Source organism: Peromyscus eremicus, chromosome 1 (assembly GCF_949786415.1).
Source record: "Peromyscus eremicus chromosome 1, PerEre_H2_v1, whole genome shotgun sequence".
NCBI classification, from domain to species: domain Eukaryota; kingdom Metazoa; phylum Chordata; class Mammalia; order Rodentia; family Cricetidae; genus Peromyscus; species Peromyscus eremicus.
In genome coordinates, this window is record NC_081416.1 from 147,390,160 (window position 1) to 147,403,074 (window position 12,915).

At 37.8% G+C, this 12,915-nt stretch overlaps 1 pseudogene; it reads right to left on the minus strand.

Moving 5' to 3' along the window:
• Positions 1–9,993: 9,993 nt before the first annotated feature.
• LOC131920214 (glyceraldehyde-3-phosphate dehydrogenase-like) lies at positions 9,994–11,570 on the minus strand (annotated as a pseudogene).
• Positions 11,571–12,915: the final 1,345 nt, after the last annotated feature.

Below are 12,915 nucleotides of genomic sequence, written 5' to 3' on the forward strand. Positions count from 1 at the left end.
GATAACTCTGTTCTGTCATAGTTTATTGTTGATGACTAAAAGATGAGCAAAAGGAAGTGAAAGACATGTCCAAAAACAAAAATGATATGATCTATGTTTTGGTACATCATGAATGTATCCCTGCTTACTAAATTCTGTATAAATAAAGAAGCACTCTGGCTGCTAGTCAGTCAGGCTGCACGATTCTCCTGACCACCAAAAAAAAAAAAAAAAGAGTGATTTGTTACAAGAACAGAAAAGAATCTTGAACATGTAGGAAGGAAAGAATTCTGAGGGTAGTACAAACAGTCGATCCCAGCTTATGAGATTTCTGAGGAGAGCAAGGACTCTGTCCAGAATTGGGCTAGGAACCCTATTTGTAGTATTTCCTTTGAGATTTTGTCATCACTCTGTCTTGTTCTTTAAGATTTATTGAAGTTGAATTTAGCTAATGGACTAATTTGTGTGATGAAGACAATTGTGTTAAACCTGCTTAAATTATTGGAAAGAAGCATGTGACAATGTAGAAGCTGTTCCTGTCAGAGCAGTTAGGATCATTAAGCCGAAACCTGGTGTTCATCATTGGAAAAAATATAAAAGTGTTTCTTGGGTGTCTACACACAGAAGCTGTTGACCTGGAAGTTGAGGCTTCACCTCAAACTGGCATCAGAACTTTCTTGTACTGGTTTTGAAGTTATGAATTACAAAATATGCAGGGGGATATAAAAGGCAGCTGAGGTCAGACACTGTGAGGACTACCAGGGTGGCCACTGTGTGACATTGTGAAGGAGACATTTAAGTTGCCATGGAAGTTACAGATTAGTAGAGTTGCCAGGAGCATTGGACATCAGTCAAGAAGGACTTTGGGTACATAATGGAGCTTTTTGAGGAAACTATGTGTGTTCCAAGCAGCAGGTTAGGAGAAGTGAGGCCCCCCAAGCCTTTTGGGCCCAGGGTGATTATGAACTTCTGAACTGAAGGGCACGGTGTTTACCCTGCTGGATTTTGGTTGTGTTTTGATCTTATCAGTTTTGGAGCTCATAATTAGGAAATATTAGATGGTTAATTGTGTTGTGCCTGTTAATTCCTGGTTTGAGAAAGGAACACTGAATGCTTCTTGTATTGCCAGATAATCATATGCCTGTGGATTTGAGAGGTGGAAGGGTTTGGATTAGAAGTGATTTGTTGGATGTTAAGCTGACAAGAGGTGGAGTCATAGATTTTTAAAGGAGACCTGGGCTTCTTGGCAATGAACAACAAGGTTAGATTCCTGCAAGAATTCCTGAACAGATAATATTTAAAGCTGTTTGTTAGTAAAAAAATAAGCTGAAGAGGAGACCCCAGGCTATTGAAGAGGGCAAGAATGTGGAATGTCTGAAGAGGAAAGATGTGAGGAATTAATGGAACCAGCCACAGAGCGAAGCCATATGGCTATAAGAGCCAGGTAATAGAGGCAGCAAAGTCAAGCTTATTGGCTTTAATCATGATGGCCAGACAGATGTTTACAGAATTTAATGTTTTTATTCTTTGAATTAGTTTTGCTTTGGTCAGACATTTTCTTATTCTCCCCTTGAATAATGGTAATGCTATCTCTACCATAGTACTGCAGAATTGAATCTGTTGTATTTTATTATTCATGGAGATTCACAGACATTGATCTCAGAGGAGACTTTGAACTTGGGCTTTTGAACAGTGTTTGAACCATTAAGACTTTGGTCACTCCTGAATATGGGCTATATAGATTTTGCATCGTGAAATGTGCATGACCCTTTGAGGTTAAAGGCAGTGCTTTAGTTAGTATTCCTATTGCTTTAAAACGATACCATTGTTGTTTTAAAAATGATAAGCTGCGTTGGTTACCAGGTAGAAAGATCATGAAGCATGAGCTGTGACAAAACCCAGTTTCAGAGCTTTATTACGAGGAAGGGTGCACAAAACAACCAGGCCTGGAGAAGAAGTATGTGCAGAGAGCAGAGAAAGATAGAGATAGTGGGGGGAGTAGAGAACAGAGAAGAGAAGGAGGAGTCTATGTCAGGCTTTTTAAGGCGCAGGTGGACTTATGGAGCTATGCCATGCATGCACAGATTACATAACCACTCTGCACACACAAAACCACCATGTAATAGCCCATTCTCTTCTATAACTACTTCTTAATGATACTGGAATGTAATTGTCAGGGCCAAGGAAGGCTGAATGGCTAGTCATAGGCTGGGCAATGGGACATTTATCAGAAGTATGTGATTATGTGAGCCAGTTTTAGTGACAGGCAGCAATCACATTGGCTGGACTGATCCTCATCAGCTTTCAGGATGTCCAGAGCTTGTAGTCATTTGGAGCAGGTTGTAGTCAGCAATGGAGGCTGGTAATTGTCTGCCAGCCAAGTGTAAACCTGTTGAGATAAGTTTAAACTAGAAACAGAAGTTAAAATTTATGAATTTATTTGCAACTTTTAGGCCCATAGACCTAGTAATTAAGAGGAGGAGTCCCAAAACCAGGAGAGAGAAAAATAACATCCTGAGAAATAGACAGGGGAGAAAAACATAGGCTGAACGTTTCTGGAGTCTTTTTGACGTGTGTGAAGTGGAATCAAGTGTAGATGTAATTCTGAACAGTTTTATTAAATAAAAAACACAGAGCCAAATGCAGAGTTAAAAGCCCAAGAGGTCAGAGCAGCAGCAAAGAGCTAAGACCAAGACCACCTTCTTACCCTTCACTGTGGCTGTTGTCCTTTCCCTCAGAAAGAGACTTACTTTCTGTGTATCTGTCTTTTTATTGACTTTCTGTCCTGCCTTCTCATTGGTTATAAACCCAAGCACATGACTTCCTCATCACTGCCTGTCTATACAGACCTCCAGGTCTCTATGGTTGATATTGAGATTAAAGGCATGTGTCTTCATGCTGGCTGTATCCTTGAACACACAGAGATCTGCCTGTCATGTGATTGGGATTAAGGGCATGTGCTACCCTTGCCAGACTTCTGCTAAATGGCTTGCTATTAGCTCTGAGCCCCAGGCAACTTTATTTATTAACATACAAATAAAATCACATTTCAGCACAAATAAAATATCACCATACTCAAGTTTTATGACTTTTTGACCCTCTGAAGCTTATATAAATTCTTATTTTACAAAATGACATAAAAGTTTTAGATACATGAATATTACCAATCTGTACTGAAATCCGTATCATATAAAAAGCAGGTAACGTATCTGTAAATCAGCAGAAGTAGACTCATATCTTTGAGTCACAGCAAAATCTATAGATTTGGGTTAAAAAGTATGTACATTTGCTTTCTCTCCAGAGAGTCAGATATAGATTGGACAGAGATGTCTTTAGCCTGATGAGAAGCATTTTTAAGTTTATATTTTAGACAACTAAAGAAAAAATTAAAATCTTGAGCTTGTGATGTAAACAGTAAGTAGTTACTGCTCTATTAGCTTATAAGAACTCAATGTTAAACTCTGAACTGTTGAAATCATAATATAACAATGTCATAGAAGGGGAAAGAAATCTGAAGAATTTTCCATATCTTAAATCATCTATTTGTATCTTGGTAACTTATATTTACATCTTAAATCATTTTCTGAGTTTTTTCAATGTCCTTAGACCTTTATATATCTTAGTTACATAGACTTATAAGTTACATAAACTCTCACATCCTCAAACCTTTTTTAAATTACTTTCTCAGACCCATATTAAAACCTTCATGACTACTTAAAATTTCTTATTTTAGAACATTTTCTTAGATCCTCAAAATTTTCATAGACTTTAACTTTTTTTTCCATCTAATCATTTACCAAAACATAAGCAGTTATTTCTGAGAACAGTCACTTCAAATCATATTTAAAACCTGTTTATCTTTTAATATGAAGCCTGTGAGTAAGGCAAACCTGTTTGTCTTTTCTTATCAAGAGACCTAGTAGCTTTAAAAAAAGGCAAGGCTTGAATTTTACATATAAAATAAGCTAACAAGCTGGCTATAGCCTTGTGTAAGTATCTGGTTGTCTGATGCTGCTAAGCTGACAAAGTTATAGTTAGCCTAGCCATGAACACTATCAGAGATATGAGAAGGATAAATCATACCTGGGTAAGCAGAAGTACAGACCAAGCAGCTTCTGAATGTATTAAAAAGGACAGAGACTAGTCCACTACCCAGATAGCCATCCCTGTCTGCCACGGTCTCCATAACATTAGAGGCAGAGGTATGAAGACAGCATCAGTCTTTGGCTGCCAGGCCAATAAGATGAGAGTTCTTCCTGTAGAAGAGGAACATGAGGAAGAGCAACATTACTGGGTTTATGTAAATGGGGGCAATTACTTTTCCCTGTTCTGCTTGTCCACAGTCTGGGCCAGGTCCTGTCAGCAGGTGCTGCCTTGGGGAATCTTGACCAGTGGTCTGTGTTATCAACAATCTGGGTAGAGTTGCTGTGCTGTTCCATATCTTCTTTGGAGACTTTGGGGGTCATTTCTAGGAGCTGGGAGTCTCTGTCTGTTTTAGTAAGCTTTATATTAATGATTTAAATGCCATATCATCAGATCTCTAGTGATTTGAAGACTATTAACTATTAAATATATCTGAGCTAAACTAACCTAGGCTTAATCTTGAAAATATATCTAAGTTTGGTAATAACAACCAGGGCATTTTGCTACTGTGTAGTTAACAAAATGTATTAGTTAAGAGGACCTCTCAGGTCCTTTTTTTTAATCTTATAAACATTTCCCCCTGTACATAGTCTGACATGTGACCTCAGTCCTCCTGTCTCCTTTAAAGAACATGAGTCCATTTCTAACATAAACATTTTGCAGTGAAGAATCACCAGCTATTTTTTAAATGAAGAAAACCAACCAGAATTTGGTCTGTGTTATCAACAATCTGGGTAGAGTTGCTGTGCTGTTCCATATCTTCTTTGGAGACTTTGGGGGTCATTTCTAGGAGCTGGGAGTCTCTGTCTGTTTTAGTAAGCTTTATATTAATGATTTAAATGCCATATCATCAGATCTCTAGTGATTTGAAGACTATTAACTATTAAATATATCTGAGCTAAACTAACCTAGGCTTAATCTTGAAAATATATCTAAGTTTGGTAATAACAACCAGGGCATTTTGCTACTGTGTAGTTAACAAAATGTATTAGTTAAGAGGACCTCTCAGGTCCTTTTTTTTATCTTATAAACATTTCCCCCTGTACATAGTCTGACATGTGACCTCAGTCCTCCTCTCTCCTTTAAAGAACATGAGTCCATTTCTAACATAAACATTTTGCAGTGAAGAATCACCAGCTATTTTTTAAATGAAGAAAACCAACCAGAATTTATCTAATATGGTAAATTTTCCAACATATTTAACAATTTATTTTCAAATTCAGTATTTGCAGGTATGAGAAACCAAAGCAAATATATGCCACATCCCTCTGGCTTTCTACAACTTTCTATATACCTTTAGGTTCATCTTTTCTATCTCTGTTCCTCTGATTCAGCCAGACATTTTATACTTCAGACAAATTCCTATTTCCCTTCCCTTTTTCATTATTCCAGTCTTCTGCCTTCTCTCTTGCATTTCAAATAACATGAAAAGTTTTATCAAAGTCCTTATGGTTCCCTTCTGCAGTCTAGAAAATGCTATGATACTTTAAACAAGAACAGAATCATACATATACCATAACAAAAATAACTCTAAATTTGCATCAACACATTAAAAACCTGTATCAGCATGAAGGATCTGATAATATCAGTAGTTTTCTTACCCTAAAAAATATTAATTTGCAACTGACCCATCTAACTAATGACAAATATTTATAACCTATTAGACTGGAATGACCAAAAACCATGTATTTTCTTTGGTGGAAACAAAGGCTGGTTCAATGCAGCAGTTCAATTCTTTGGGCAGTGTCAGGACAGGAAGGAGTTAATGCAGCTGGTGGTGGCAAGGACCCTGGTCGGCAGAGGTGTCATCACCCATACAGGTGTACCACCCCATTGCCCTACCTCACCCCCGCTTTTGCCATTCCTGCATTGAATGCACATCTAGCCCTGAAAGAGCTGTTGACAGGAAGTGACTCCCTACCCTCTACCCCCATCTGACATGAGCATGAGCATGATACCCTGAAGTCGGTCTTTGCCCATGACTGAATTGAGAACACTCCCACCCCTTGGAATGCCTCTGCTACTGTGGACTTCTCTAGTAAATCAGGGAAAGGCCAGCCCCATGCACTGTGTTGCCCATGCTGTGGACCATAAAGCAAGGGAGCACAAGCCACCTCCCTGTCCATCCAGGTAGTGCAGTGACTCCTTTCTGGAGAGTTTTGTCTCCAGGGCAATGAGCCCCAAGTCATGGGCTTGAGCCTGGAAGTCCTTGAAATGGTCCAATAAAATATTCAAGGGAATGGAAACAAGTGTAATGAGCAGATAAAAGCACAAGAGGGTGACAGAGACCATAATGTACCAATATGGAGTTAAAGAGATATCAGACAACCAGTGTTCCCATCAACCAAAGGGACCCCCTGTCTCAGTTCAACCAAAAAGACCCATTCTCTTCCAGGTGAGTTCAAAACATCTCCTGGCCCATGCATCAGGGGCACCTCTAGTGCATCCGTTAAGCAAACCCCGTCCTCCAGATTCAGTCAGCTCAAGCTTCCCAGGAAAAGAAACACAGAACATGAAACAGAACAGTAACAGACAGAACAAAATGACAAACCAAGACAAACAGCATTCACTCACTAGCCTAGTTTTTTGATTTTCAATGTGATCACATATTGGGCGTTTTAGTGAGACTTCCTGACCAATGCGCCATATGTTAGGTTCTGTGAGAATTCCCAAAAAAAGGCCACCATCCATGTATGCAATCAGCAAAAGCAATTATTATCTCTAGAGTAAAGGTTCCAGTATCTTGGGGATGTGCTTCTGATAAAAAGGAGAAATGGGGACCCTGAAAGAAGCTCCCAGGCTCCTTTCATACAAAGCTGAAGGAATTCTTAAGGCAGTGAGATCATTCTATATAAGATTGGCTTATACAAGTGGCAATCATATTAGTACATTTCTAATTGGTTTGGGCTAGCAGCAATGGGCTAAAGCTATAGCTTTTCATTCTTGGGCCAATCTGGACAATCCCAAGGCTTTGTCCTTAATAGGTTATTTGTGGAGAGGAGGACTGTATCCCGGGCCTAATACATTCAGGAGCAGAGGCCTAATTCTTAACTGACTTACTAGGAGCCTGTCATGGCATTTGCCTGGCCATCTCAAAAATAATATCTGCGTGTGTGTGTGTGTGTGTGTGTGTGTGTGTGTGTGTGTGTGCATATGCCAGTTAATTCAACTACACAATGGTGGCTTAACATAAAACTTTTTGCTTCTTTCTTTGTTTCGTTTTGTTTTATTGAAACATGGTCTCATTGTGTGGCCCTTGTTGGCTTCAAATGCAGTATGTAGTCCATGCTAGCCTTCAGCTCATGAAGATCTACTCATCTTTGCTTTTAGACTGCTGGCATTACAGTAAAGTACCATTACACCTGATTCCTAGTCTTATTAATGCATCATTCAGAACATAAATTGATAAGAAAGCTTCAGGGATAAACCACTTAAGCTAAAAGAGACTTAATATACAAGTGCCTACAACTTCATCCAACAATTCTGGAGCACATATCCTTCTCAGCAACAAACAAAGCTTCCTCTAAAATATTTAAGCTCATAAAACAGTCTTCATAAAGGCCAAAAAATTAAAATCCTTCTTGTCTTATAAAATAAAATACAATTGGAAATGAAAAACAAAAGAGGGAGCCGGGCGGTGGTGGCGCACGCCTTTAATCCCAGCACTCGGGAGGCAGAGGCAGGCGGATCTCCGTGAGTTCGAGGCCAGCCTGGGCTACCAAGTGAGTTCCAGGAAAGGCGCAAAGCTACACAGAGAAACCCTGTCTCGAAAAAACCAAAAAAAAAAAAAAAAGAAAAACAAAAGAAACAACAGAAAACATGCAAAGACGTAAAGATTGTATGATCAATGAATTATAAAAATAAGATACCATAGTAGGAAAGATATACTGGTAGAACAAAGAGATCAGCAGGAACAGGGGAATGACAGAGAGTAAAGAGAGTGAATATGATCACAGTGAGTTGTTTACACATATGAAACTGAAAATAAAGTGACAACAGCAATGATAAGGATTTAAAAACAGATAAAAGTATACAATGAATAAATTGATTTTCAAGAATGTAGTGATACTTCAACAAACAAAAAAGTTAATAGGTCTAACATAACATGTAAATAAAATGAAGAAAGAAACCCATTTGATAATTTAAAAAGATGCAAAAAAATGACATTGGCAAAATTGAATGTCTCCTCAGGATGGAAACTCTGAAGAAATTTGGAACAAGAACATGATACTGGAAGATGGTAAAGGTGATATATTTCATCCAGTTATTTACTTAATGACAAAACCTTTTAAATCTGTGAATAAGACAAGCATATCTTCCATACCTCTTTTCTTCATCATTGTGCTTGAAACCTTAGTAAAAGTAATAAATCAACAGAAAGAAAAAGAACCATCCACAGTTTCTCTTTTAATATAATGGAATTACATACTTCAAAAAAAACCACAAAGACATCTCACAGAGTACCAGAAATTCAAGATGGGAACAATTTTACAACTTCATGTTTAGTTTGTGTTATGCTTTGGTATTCTCTTTTTAGGAATGAATGTATACGTGCAGATTTGTAGTGTGGGATGATTTGGGTGATGTAGAAAATAAAAATGCAAATGCAACAGAAGGCATTAAAACAGGCACAGACCAAATGATGAAGAAATTCTTGATATTCCTACATCTCTTTGGTGGATATCCCTGAGCATATTCAGAATTATTTTTGCATGTTCAATAATTGATGTTTGTTGGCAGGACATCGAAATAAAGACCAAAGACAGCATTGTTGAGCATCAGAAAGCACTTAGGTGCACAGCATTACAGTAGGAGGTTCATCTGAGATGATTGCTCAGCAGAGGAAGGACGTTATCATCCCTCGAAGTAAGTGCTTTTCTCTGGTTGTACTCCCAACATAGGTAGGAACACCAAGCATTATGAACTGGCATTCTAAGGTTTTATTATTAAACAATAAATTGATCATTGGTTTAGTCAAAACCCTTTATAGCCACACTGAAATTAAACTTTTGTTTTCTTGGTTTCATAGGGTTTTGTTGTTGTTTTTTGTTTTTGTTTGTTTTTGGAGAAAGAACTTGAGAGTAGATAGGGAGCAGGAGAGTATCTGGAAGGACTTGAGGGAAGATATAAAATATATTTAATTTAATAAATAATCAAATATATTTAAATTAAAAATTGTTTTAAATAAAAATATTAAGGAAGTAACATGTTTATATTGCATTATCTGTAATGTCCTATAATATTCTTTCATGTTCAACAATATATTTATATTTTTATTCCTAATGATATATGTAAGTATAGCTCATTATTTTATTTTATTTTTTATTTTTTTATTTTTTTGGTTTTTCGAGACAGGATTTCTCTGTGTAGCTTTGCGCCTTTCCTGGAACTCACTTGGTAGTCCAGGCTGGCCTCGAACTCACAGAGATCCGCCTGGCTCTGCCTCCCGAGTGCTGGGATTAAAGGCGTGCGCCACCACCGCCCGGCTAGCTCATTATTTTAATTGCTCTATGTGTTTTATTGAATGAATATTAAATTTATGTATCCATTTTCTTATTACTGGATAATTAGGCTCATTCAACTGTTATAATTATTTACAATATAGTAACAAACACTAAACTTTTTGTGGGTTTAGTGAACTTTATTGATGGTATTCAAGAGAGTAGGGATCGCTAAGCCTCTCCCCTTTCTCTCTGGGATTCTGGGATAGAAACTGTGAGGGAGATGCTCAGTGTTGGAGGCTGAGTTGGTACAGGGACTGCTTCATAGTCCAAGACATCTCTTGCTCTTGTGTTCTTGCTGGGGTAGGTGGTCCAGGCCTTCTTACTCTTTGGAGGCCATGTAGGCCATGAGATCCACTGTCCTATTACATTAGCTGTATTCATTATCATACCAAGAAATGACCTTTACAAAGTTGACCTTAAGAGCACTGCCAGCCACAGCATCATAGATGGCAGAGTGGTTATCACTCTTAAAGCTGCAGGAAACATCCTGGTTCTAAGTGTCGCCCTCGATGTCCTTAATGGGCCCTTAGATGCTTGCATCATCATCTTCTGGATGTCATCATATTCTTGGAAGCTTTCTTCACGTGACATGTCAGAGCCATGTCATACACATTGTGGATAGGAACACATAATGGCATGCAAGTGAGCTTCTGATTGAGCTCTGGGATCACCTTTCCCATACCCTTGTAGCACTAGTAAATGCAGAAATGTTGTTCTGGGATATCACACCACGGCTTCCCAGAAGGACCATCCACAGTTTTCTGAGTGGCATTGATGTCATGGACTGTCATCATAAGTCCTTCTCTAATGTCAAAATTGTCATGGATGACATTCGTCAGAGGGACTAAGCAGTTGGTGCTGCAGGAATCATTGCTGACAATCTTGAGTGAATTGTCATAATTCTTATAATCCACATCCATCACAAACATGAAGGCATCAGCAGAAGGGGCAGAGATGATGACCCTTTGGGCCCACCTTTCAAGTGGGCTCCACGCCACTCTACTGGTGAAGAAACCAGTACACATCACAACATACTGTCCATCAGCATCATCACATTCAATGTAGGTAGGCTCTTGCTCCTGGAAGATGGTGACAAGCTTCCCATTGATGACAAGCTTCCAGTTCTCAGCCTTGACTGTGTATATATGATAGTTTCTAAAGCAATATATGAATATTTTCAGTTCTCCTAAGCATCATCAAACTGAAAAGCTACAAAAGTAATTACTACAACTATCAGAGTAACACTAGGTCCTTATAGTAACACCTGTATATCTGGTGATATTTTATTTGTGCTCTAACAAATAAAGCTTGCCCTAGGGATCAGAGGAAAAAGTCAGCCACTATATTTAACATAAAGGTTAGGCAGTGGAAGCACATGCCTTTAATCCTGGCATTCAGGAGGCAGAGATTCATCAGGATCTTCACGAATTCAAGGCCACACTGGGAACAGAGCTAAACATGGTGGCACACAACTTTAATTCCAGCACTAATTAACCACAGAGATCTGCAGGGTCTGTATAGACAGGAAGTGACAGAGCTGATCAGAAAGAGCAAGTGATGTAACTGGGTGAAGAGAGAAAGTAAGATGGCAGGGCACAGAAAGGTATATAGGCATGAGTATACAGGAAGTAGCTCTCTCTTGGGCTGAAGAATTCCTGGCAGTAAGAACTTGTGGCTGTGGCTTATTCAATTCTTTCGAACTCTGAGCTTTCATCCCAATATCTGGCTCCAGGTTTTTTTATTATAAGACCTTTTACAATTCATGTCACATGTATATTTTGAAATTGCATTATTTTCTTATGTCTGTATTGATAAATACTTTCCACTGAATTTTTGTTAAGCTGATGAGAGTGAAATAGTATTTCACATACATACTTTTCATTTAAACGTTAACAATAACAGAAATAGGATCTCTGAATTACATTCTCCAGATACCACCACCATCGTAAGCCTCACCATCTAATTACTTTTATCATTAATATCTCTGAATACAAACTTATTTTTTTTGTTAACCTTTCAACATGAAATGGATCTTAAGATTTTCCTGAGGAAAGGCAGAATTCCACACATGGAACACATACTTGTTCCTCACTCTCTTTCATGAACTCTGCTCTTTATGTTTTTATATTATAAATTCTCACATCATGTATTCAGTCTCATTTTCTATGATTTCCCTCTTTGTTCTTAAAGCTACAATTATTTTGTTCTTCTTATAATTTTTAAAATGTGATTTCAGTTAAAAAAAGAACAAGGGCATCATATTTAGGGGGTTGTAGGTAGAATACCATGATTTAGATGTCAATGACCTCTCTCCTTCTTCAGGCCTCATGTGATTGATGTTTTCTCTTTAGGGTGGTGGGCTCTGCAAAATTTTGTTTGAGTTTTAACAGGTAAAGCTTAGAGGATGGCCCTCAGTATACTGAGTTTATGGTCTCAAATATTAGACTGGAGAGATGGCTCAGTGTTGAAAGTGTGTACTGCTCTTGCAACAGACATTGGTTCATTTCCAAGTGTGTAAAGCAATGCACAACAACCTGTAACTCCTTCTTGAGGGTAACCTAATTCCCTCTTCTCTGCTTTGCAGGTACATTCACTCACTTACACAATTTTAATTAATTTTTCTTAAAAAGAAAATATATAGATGTAAAATATGTATGGGAAAGTATTTTTGGTATCCATTAAATGTTAAAATTAAAAAGGAACACAATGAGATGATAGAATGTGTGATGTATATTAGACTATAATATAGAATACAAAAACACCCACCCACTAGAACATAAAAACACCAATGACACCAACTTCTGCTAAGAAAGAGAAGTAATAATGCTCATATACTGTGGATGATATAAAAAATAAACTGCTCAGCAACTTATAAAGCCAGGTAAAATTTCCTAAAAGTATAAAAAAGAGGCTTATCATAAAACACAATAGCTAAGTTATTTAGAATTCATAAAATTAACAAAAAATTCACAACCCATATATATTTTTACAAAAGCATCTGAGCTGAAGCTCATACAGAGCACTTATATAACATGTATGGCCACAGAATCAATTTCTAGCACCTCAGAAGCAATAAAAATGAAAGCTTGCAATACTGACTCTCTCTGCAATATCTAGAAGTGTACAAAGTGTACAAAATGTTCTGTGGAGGTAAGTGAATGAGGAAAGAGTAGAATATCCATACAAGTGAATCATTAATCATCATTAACAATCAACAGTCCATTATGAGAAGACATGGAAGAAGCCCAAATGAAATCGTAATGAAGTTAGTCTAATAGAGCCACATGCT